Source organism: Armigeres subalbatus, chromosome 3, assembly GCF_024139115.2.
Source record: "Armigeres subalbatus isolate Guangzhou_Male chromosome 3, GZ_Asu_2, whole genome shotgun sequence".
NCBI classification, from domain to species: Eukaryota; Metazoa; Arthropoda; class Insecta; order Diptera; family Culicidae; genus Armigeres; species Armigeres subalbatus.
Window position 1 is genome coordinate 419,341,458 of NC_085141.1, and position 7,138 is coordinate 419,348,595.

The 7,138-nt window shown below is 39.5% G+C and overlaps 1 pseudogene; it reads left to right on the forward strand.

Moving 5' to 3' along the window:
- The first annotated feature begins 435 nt into the window (after window positions 1-435).
- On the forward strand, window positions 436-2,344 carry LOC134223109 (signal recognition particle receptor subunit alpha homolog; annotated as a pseudogene).
- Window positions 2,345-7,138: the final 4,794 nt, after the last annotated feature.

Genomic DNA, 7,138 nt, shown 5'->3' on the forward strand with positions numbered 1-7,138 from the left:
ACATTTTTTTCATATGTAAAATATGTGAAAGGCATTAATACCGATAGGTGGATTAATCAGGCGTTTTCTTATGTATATTAGTCCAATCACCACTGACATCACAATGACAACAAAGAAGGAACGTATTAGGATTCACAGCTATCAAAATAAACCCTGGAGGGAAGGAAATATTTGCATGATCGGAGCATTTTCCACTTCCCCCGCAGTGTTTGATACCAGGGGTAAGTGTAAAATCTTTAAATTATTTGTTTTCATGGTACAACCACACACTTAATTTTTTTTACCGGGATCTCAGCAAAATGTTGAACTTTTACCGAGAATCGCACAGCCGTGCCCCAGCAACCATGTTTTTGCCGAGATTTTTGTCAAAATTGTTGATAATTCCGATTTCCGTGACGAACGAGTAATGCAACTCGTACGCAGAACGGGAAAACATCGGAACCGAACGCAATTTCGATCATTTTGGCTTACATTTTTCCAGTTTCTCTGTGCAAAATAAAATCAAGGATTCAAACACGCATTTATTACTATCGTACGGGGTAAAGTCCAGCTATACCGATTAGGGAAGTGGAAAGATTAGTTTTAGTGCTACGGAAGGTGGGAGTGCAAAATGTTGGATTTGTTCACCATTTTCACCAAGGGCGGAATCGTCCTTTGGTACTTCCGAGGAACCAACCAAATATTTGCTCCCTCGGTGAACGCGCTTATCAGAAGCGTAATTCTTCAGGAGCGATCTGGAGTTTACGATCATGATGGCCTTTCGCTCCAATACAAGCTGGACAATGAATTCGAATTGGTCTTTGTTGTGGCTTTCCAGAAGATTCTTCAGCTGTCATACATCGACAAATTTCTAAGCGACGTTCATCTGGAGTTTCGTGACAAGTATAAAAACGATCTGAAAGTTGAGAATAGAAATTATTCAAATTTTGACTTCCAAGATGATTTTACCAAAATTCTGGTATAAGCTGAGAAATGGGGACGCATGCAGGCAACTCTTCCGAAACAAATGCGCAGTTATGAAGATTCACACAAGTCGAAGAAACCCGTTGCCTCAATGATCGAAAGGAAGGGCGAAGAGAAACCAGCTGGTAGCAAGAAGTCTGTTAAAATTGTAGAAAATAAGAAGGAACCGGAAGCAGCGGTTGCTTCGGTTCACATGAATGGTGGAAACGATGATGTTATCTTGGAAAATCGAAAGAAAATGATGGAAAAACTCAACAAAAAGAAAGGAGATAAGCCAAAGTCTCCAAAGTCGCCACCGCAGAAGTTTGGAAAACAAATGCGCGTTTGGGATCTGGGTGGCAATACAAGAGACATACCTAATTTGGATCGTTCCAAAGACAAACCGGAAGATGTGAAGAGCGATTTTACGCCAACCAATGCCATTATTGGTACCATGAAAGGAGGCATTCAAGATATGGAGGTTGAAAGTGATAGTGATTACTCGGAAGAAGAAGATGAAGAAGAGATCCAAGCGTACGCCAGTCGTTCAATCGCGACCCCGGCAAAGAAATCCGGAGGCGTGTTCTCTATGTTCAAGGGGCTGGTCGGATCGAAGAATCTCACTCGTGAGGACATGCAACCAGCATTGGATAAGCTTCGTGACCATTTGATATCCAAAAACGTGGCTTCGGATGTTTCGCACAAGTTGTGCGAATCAGTCGCGGTGAAGTTGGAGGGAAAAGTTCTCGGTACATTCGATACTATTGCCGCCACTGTAAAGAACACTTTAACCGAAGCTCTGGTTCAAATATTATCTCCGAAACGCCGTGTCGATATCCTTCGTGACTGTTTAGAAGCAAAGAAGAACAAGCGTCCATACGTGATGAGCTTCTGCGGAGTGAACGGCGTTGGAAAGTCCACCAACTTGGCGAAGATATGCTTCTGGTTGATCGAGAATAACTTGAATGTGTTGATTGCTGCTTGCGATACGTTCCGAGCCGGCGCTGTTGAGCAGCTTCGAACTCACATGCGACATTTGAATGCACGGCACCCACCGGATAAGCATGCCGGCAGGAAATGGTTCAGCTGTATGAGAAGGGTTATGGAAAGACGCCGCCGGCATCGCAATGGAAGCCATCAGGTTTGCGAGGATTCGGCGGTCGACGTGGTGTTGATTGATACCGCTGGACGGATGCAAGACAACGAACCACTTATGAGAGCCTTGGCTAAGTTGATTAAGGTAAATGAGCCCGATCTAGTGCTGTTCGTTGGAGAAGCGCTGGTTGGAAATGAAGCTGTTGACCAGCTGGTTAAATTCAATCAGGCGCTGGCTGACTACTCCTCGAATGAAAACCCACACATTATTGATGGCATCGTTTTGACCAGAATTCTTGAGATCTGATGAGGATGATTGGCCGAAACAAACAAAAAAGGAAATAGATGAATTTGTGGCGCATCACTCCAAGGACGATGACGAAATATATATCGAAGAACGCGGCTACTCTAACTGGTGGAAATTAATAAAGCATCTTTGTATACTGAAGAAGTTCAGCGAATGGTCCACGCACAAAAACCATTTCGTGAAAGCCATTTCAATAGAAAACCGAAGAGCTGCAGAAAACTACTTTTATAAGAAGGCACAATGGCAAGGATTTCGAGAAGAAATGGAAGATTTATTACTGAATGGCCAAGTGAGCAAAACAAGTAGCATCAACAACTTGAACCCCTTTTTGGACGAGTTTGGAGTTATGAGATCTAAAGGACGTTTGGAAAAGGCAATGAAACTATCACAGGACACAAGAACTCCCATAATCTTGCCCCAGAAAACCCACATTACCAAACTTGTAGTGAGATCAATACACGAGAGATATCTTCATCAAGGAGAAAATAGCATTATTGCGGCACTTCAGCAAAAATATTGGATAATCAACGCCCGAGCAGTTGTAAAAAATATAAGAAAATGTTGCCAGAAATGCATTATCTCATCCGCTAAATCTAATGCACCTATGATGGCAGCATTACCAGGTTTCAGAACCAAACCATATATCCATCCTTTCACTAATTGTGGAGTAGATTACTTTGGTCCATTCGAAGTGACAGTAAAACGGTCAACAGAGAAACGATGGGGAGTAATATTCACCTGTCTTTCATCTAGAGCCGTTCACATTGAAATGGCAGAAACATTGAGTGCTGATTCATTTCTCGTTTGCCTAAGAAGTTTCCAAAATCGTCGAGGTAAAATATCGCATTTGTATAGCGATAATGGAACAAATTTCGTCGGATCAAACAACGTGATGCAGAAATTGGTATCAGATATCAACGCTAGAATGGGATCCGGTGAAGCAGCAAAAATGGAAATACGATGGACTTTCAATCCTCCAGCAGCACCGCACTTCGGAGGCGTCTGGGAGAGGCTGATAAGAATAATCAAATCAGCATTAAAGGTTTTAATCGATTCATGGGGAAAAAGGATTCCTAAAGTGGAAACGCTAAGAGCAGCGTTGATACAAGCCGAATTTTTCCTGAATGCAAGGCCGCTAACACATATACCTGTCGAAAATATTGACGATGAAGTATTGACTCCATTTCACGCATTAATAGGACGCTCGGGAGAATATGTTCCACCATATTCATTAGATGCCAGAGAATTTGATAAAGAGCAATTTAAACAAATTCAGCATGCAGACAGACAGTTTTGGAATTGTTGATCAGAATACATACCAACCCTCATCAAACGGAATAAGTGGACCAACAAAATTGAACCGATTAAGGTCGGAGACATTGTATTAATCACCGATGAGAATGCAGCGCCAAATACATGGTTGAAAGATAATGTAATTAATACTCATAGGGAACGTCCACAAATTACGTAACGCTCAGAAGGGAAGAAGAGTTGAGTGACGTGTGACGATCCATATAAAATGTTTAGAAGCTTCATACAAAAAGCGTGACATAGGATTGAAAAAGTCCAATTTTTGCGTTACGTAATTAATGGATCTTCCCATACTGCATCTGATGGACAAGTTCGTTCGGTAGAAATCCAAACTATCAAAGGTGTGGTCAAACGACCTTCTGTTAAAGTTGCGGTTTTGGACGTATCCGGATTACCGGAGAAAACAATGGATACAAAGATTCAACAAGCAACTCTCCTTCATGCATCCGGTGAATCATCCAAAGTAGATCGAAACTTTCCTAAATGGGGTAAACGGAAAACGATTAACGAAGAAGAAGTAAAATCCGCTAGGGAGAAAATGAATGCAAGGAAACGAGCTCGAACAGGTTCATCCGGATCTCTGGGACAAATTGTTTTGACAACAGCCGCACTTTTATCAATTGCAAAGGGAATTAACATCAAACCATTTGAAGAAGAAGGACTAATTTTCGATCACGAAGGGACATGTTTATTACAACGAGGTTCATGGAAAACCAACATCCACACCGGAATTTCTCCAACTAAGGATGTTGCATTGATCAACCATATACACCAGAATCTGACAGTTGCGCTTAATGAAATGGAAAAGCGAACCAAAGATCAAACTGTACACCAACTGGCCATATCAATCGGACATCGATGTGACGACGCAATCGACGAAATTCGACAAACAACTAGAAAACGCCGAAGTAAGGGAATTCTCGGTTTCCTTAAAGACATCTTCTTTGGAGGAGACGATATAGACGAAGCATTAGAGGCAATGCGAATCCAAGAAGACAACAAGATTCATCACGTATCGGAATTAGTGCAAAAGGTCTATGAAAAAACTCAAGCTATGAACAGTCAACTGAAAGACCAAATTGATAAAGTACATGAAGGTATACATTTATTAGATCACGAGTATTCCGTGTATGATACGGAAATATTACATGGAAGATTAATGGAAGCAGCTATGTTAGCTAAAGAAATGGTAGAAGAGATTATGAATAAGTACCGAAGGATTAGAACATTTCCACTGTCAACCAATGAACTGCTTAGGATTAAAGAAAATATTTCAAGTTTACTACCTGTCGGATATATTTTATTTGACCATCCATCTGCAATCAAATTTGAAGCTAAAGTAGTGGAAGGAACGATAATTGTTGTGATGAATTCTGTTCTCATTAGCATCGAAAGTTTTGAAGTATTTCGTATATTAGCTGTCCCAAATTCGAATTCCAGAACAAAAATTGTAGCAACAAATCCTATTATAGCGATAAATTCGCACGGTGCGTACTTTTACCCAACTACGGATCTAACAAAAATAAATCATACACATTTCATAATTAGTCAACCTGAAATTCTACGAAAACCAGATTGCATAGCAGCGGCTTTACAAAAATTAAAATATGATGAAAAATATGCAATAGAAAGATTACCACAGAATTACTCTTCACTTGTTAAATTGTCGAAAATTAATACAATATTATATTACACAAACAATCCTAAAGAGATAATTATTCATTGTGCTAATACAGTAGTTTCCCGCCATATGAAGGTGCAATTGTAACTATGGATCCAGATTGTAAAATTGTATCTAACGTTAAAACTATATTTGCTAATCTGAGGAATGAAACCAAAAGGACACTAACATTTTTCCAACCGAGGCCTATAATTCAATACGATAAAAACATAAACACAAAGAAAGTTCAGGAACAAAAAAATACGGTGTATGACATAATTGATGATACCGATGAATTTAAAAATTCTGATCCTATATATCATATATATCATCCGTATTCATGGATTGCGATGATTTTATTATCAATTATTGTAATTCTCAGTATCTGGGTATATTGTAAATGTTTCAGAAAAAATCATACCGTGACGCAAGCAAGCATTCAGATGAATGAAATGAACTCTCCTATTCCACGTAGAAATTTTTTGCCATTAACTTATCATGCGATAACTAGAAATATTATAACAGGGGAAGAAGTTTAATTTGGTAAATCTATGGGATAGATTTACGAGAGTGGGAATGTTGCGAACAGAAATAATTGATTACTTTAGAGATCGCAAACACTCGTCATTTCACCCATGTTAGACCTAACACATAGTAGATAGCATCATTTGTTTAGACGAATGTTTAGCCTGGCAAAATAATCTTCTTTGAACACATAGCATAGTGCATAGCGATAAAGTGCGAGAAGATTGTAACGCATGCACCAATGCTTCAGTATTTGCATACTTTGTTCTGACGAAAGGAAAAGGGCAATAAAACTCCCAAAGCGCAGACGATAGAACAACATTGGAAAATATTCACTTATCTTCGACGGGCGCGCCTATGCGATACGCTTAGGAAAGGCAGGGCACGAAATAGTGCAATAAAAGCAAATCGTCGCGACGGTCAGCAACATAGTGCAGGCAGATAATTTTCGGGTAGAACATTTGAGTCAGAATAGGAAACGTAGGTAAAACATTAGTTGTAAGAACACTGTATATATACCAAAATTATTGTAAAAATAAATCAGTCTTTTTTTTACACCAAAGCAAGACGGTCCAATTATTCAGCTCACATCCGAAAGCTTTGTTATTTTCTTCAAGCTTCACTTTAGAATAGCTTCCCGAATGAGAGGAGGAACTGACTAAAGATCGAACTTGAAAAATATCACTGCCATTTGAGCATAATCTATCAGGGAAGGAACACAGCAAATAATTTGCCGACAATCAGCTAACAAACGCTATTTTTGCTGGAATATCAGTTATTTATTTTGCTGGCGCACGGCTGTGCGGATTTTTGCCGAGCTGCAGAAATAAAAACTGAGTGTGCACTACAAATTGAATGTGATTAGTTTAATTGTATTGTAATAGTCACCTGTGACTCAAATTCACTGGAAAAAGGGAAAATGTGTGCAAATAAGAATTGATTTTATGAATGCAAAAATAAACTTCTCGCGAAACCTAAAATGACAGTTGAAGCACAGACAAACAGACGTAACAGTTTGAACATTTTTCTGGAAAAACCATCGCTCAACTCCTCTATCACCATCTTGCGAGCATGTTACACGAAACAATGTTTCGTATGACATTGTCACCAGAAGGCGCTGAAGTGAAATGTCAAACTCGAAGGATTACGACACTAGCGCCTCTTGTTGTGAAACGCGCAATCAATCAAATTCAAATTGATCGTTGAAGTCATGGTCGATGGTAATTTCTCTAGTGTTACGTCTGTTTGTCTGTGGTTCAAGCATTAACCGTGTTAGTGTAAATTTAAATATAGGGCCA